Source organism: Lactuca saligna, chromosome 1 (assembly GCF_052625555.1).
Source record: "Lactuca saligna cultivar CGN05327 chromosome 1, ASM5262555v1, whole genome shotgun sequence".
Taxonomy (NCBI): Eukaryota; Viridiplantae; Streptophyta; class Magnoliopsida; order Asterales; family Asteraceae; genus Lactuca; species Lactuca saligna.
Genome location: NC_136417.1, coordinates 40,490,256 through 40,492,942, shown reverse-complemented (window position 1 = coordinate 40,492,942; position 2,687 = coordinate 40,490,256). Strand labels below are relative to the sequence as shown.

The window sequence follows — 2,687 nt, the reverse complement described above, 5'->3', positions numbered from 1 at the left end:
TTTGTGGATGCATGTAACCCTAACCCTAACATTACTATTACAGCCACCACCTTGGAGTTCCCTCAACCACCACACCGTTGTCGTAAACGATCGCTGCCCTACCACTAATAGCCTCGTCGTCGGACGTCACTTCAACAGACTTGTTGTAGGAGACGTTTCGTAGAACCATCGAGACCGGTGAAGAAAGTTGGGTTCGTCGTTGTGCGAGTCATGAGCAAAAAGGAAGCTCTCGGTAAGGGTCATTGGAACCCACCTATCCCTTTTTCCTCGTTCTTTATGTGGTTTGACATCGTGTACGTCGACTGGGGTTGCCGGTGACCTATTGTCGCATTTCTGTGTTTCTGGTCGTCACCTGCCACCCGAAGGGGCTGAGTTGGGAGTGTTTCTGTGTTCATCCTATGTTTAAGAGTGTATGTGTGTGTTTGCTCGGTTGGGAATCAAGAGAATACACCACCACCACCGTGAGGTGGTGGTTGTCACCCTCTACCACCGTCTTCCACCATGAGGGTGGATGTGTGTGTTTATTGTGTCTTTTAGGTGTGTGTTGGTGGTACTATGTTGTATGAGCAGTGTTTTGGCCGGAAAAGCAACCACCACCAACTTGAGGTGGTGGCTGCCATCATTTTGCCGCCACTAGCCACCATCTCCTGTGGCTATGCATTTTTGTTAGTGATTTGTTTGGTGCTTGGAGTACTTTTGTCAGTATTTTAGCCTAGAATCATAGCCACCAACACTGAAAGGTGGTGGCTGCTGCCGTGATGTGACATCCCCAAAATCACGGCCAGAAAAGACCGGTTTGTTTATGCTTTGTTTAAAAATCAGAGTAACATTTTAAATAAAAGTGTTGCCGAATTTGTCCCAAAACAATAACATGATAAAGATTTATCAAAAGCATTTCCATAGAAATGTATTTCATTAAAAGACTCGGGATGTCATGTTCGTACAGATCAAAAGCATAAACAGTACAATACAAGCCTTACTACATTATTTCATATCTACAGGCCTATATCCGTAATCCCTCGTCCAAACATCATATATATGCTAAAGCGCCACTACCTGTAATACATAAAACTGAGTGGGTCAGGCTTGGGAGCCTGGTGAGCACATAGGGTTTTCAACCCACAATAAATAAGTTTATTAATTTCATCAATCAACAATAACCCGATTACCCGTTCCCGTTATCCTCACTTTACGTCCCTAAACACCTATCATAAGGGACCTAGCCTAAGGATCATCATCGGGACGGATACTACTGCTAAGGGGATTCCTCAGCAATAAATGTCCTAATAGGCAACCATGTGGGGGATGGAGTACATCTGGTGAGCACACAGTTCAAATAAACACCTACAGGTTGCGAGCCTGCTAGTGTTCCACTGGACTGTCTAGAATAGTCCGTGGTCGTCATCTATACTCCGCTAGATGACTGGATCATCAATAACATCTATAACGAGGCCTCTCATTATTTTATTTTGTCACACAGCAACTATTACATCTACCCATGTTTTACCCAACACATTTTGTAGATATAAAATACATATACAGTTTAAATCTTTGAAAACATGTATAAAACGTTCATCCAGCATAGATAGCAAGTATTCAGATAATATTCACACATAGCACGTAATTTATATTAAATACTTCATATCTATGTGTAAGCTGAAAGTAACTATGCACTTACCTGAAAAGGTGGTGATTCCGAACTCAGACAGCGCTTCGCTTCTTAAATAGAATTTTCTTCGACGAAACCTAGTATTATTACCACTAGAGTTTAGTCTATTTCGCCGAGACTAATTAATAGTCTAGCTATTATTATTATTATATAAGCGTTAAAAAAAAATACTTATATAACCCATAATAATAGCCCAAGTATTTATTATAAGTTCATAATAACAATACTAATTTTAAATATAAGCTATATTAAAATAAGGTAAGCATAACTTACTTACAATGGGGTTTTAGCTAGGAGTCGGGCTCTGCAGGGGCAGAACTTCGTCGCTGAATCTTTCTAAGAAAGATTCGTGCAGCGCTTCAGCGCTCACCTTACTATACTAAACTACAGAAAGAGAAGTCGAATCACGAGGGACCGAAATGCTCGGGGGATAAGGAGAGAAAGACTCTTGAATCAAGAGAATGGTGCAAGAAATATGAGAGCCCAAGGCTCTTATTTATACTAATTGAATTTTCAAAAACTACCCTCCATAATTACTTAATGACCTTTTAGTTATATAAACAACTAAACACCCCTCTATAATACTATTTTAAATGGATTTAATAATATTTGTACTAAACTAATGTCGAAAGAACTCAATATTAGTCTTATAATGACCGCATCGTCGATACCTTTCTAATGATATATACATATGTATATATATGTGTACGTATACATGATTTATACTTTATTTTAATACGTAAATATGCTATTATAATTTGTAACTCGTTCATACGAACTCCGTTTTTGACGTTATTTATATCCACGCGTAGGTAAAATCAAGATCTACAACTTTCATTTAGACTCTATCGGCTAATTCTCGACCGATCTCAAATTTAACAGTAGGAGGAGTTTAGACTGTTAAATGACCGCGAAGAGTTCATAACTCCTTCATACGGACTCCGTTTTCGTCTGTCTTTTTACCTTTGAGTTCCTATTAATGAGATCTTCAACTCTCATTTAGGTCATGTAAGCCAAA

General features: G+C 39.2%; 1 long non-coding RNA gene across 1 annotated transcript; it reads right to left on the bottom strand.

Moving 5' to 3' along the window:
* Nucleotides 1-881: 881 nt before the first annotated feature.
* On the bottom strand, nucleotides 882-2,121 carry LOC144997526 (uncharacterized). Its single transcript, XR_013659838.1, has 3 exons — nucleotides 1,947-2,121; nucleotides 1,679-1,746; nucleotides 882-1,056 (listed from the first exon to the last, which is right to left on the bottom strand). It is a non-coding gene; the product is annotated as an uncharacterized LOC144997526 (long non-coding RNA).
* Between the last annotated feature and the right edge of the window lie 566 nt (nucleotides 2,122-2,687).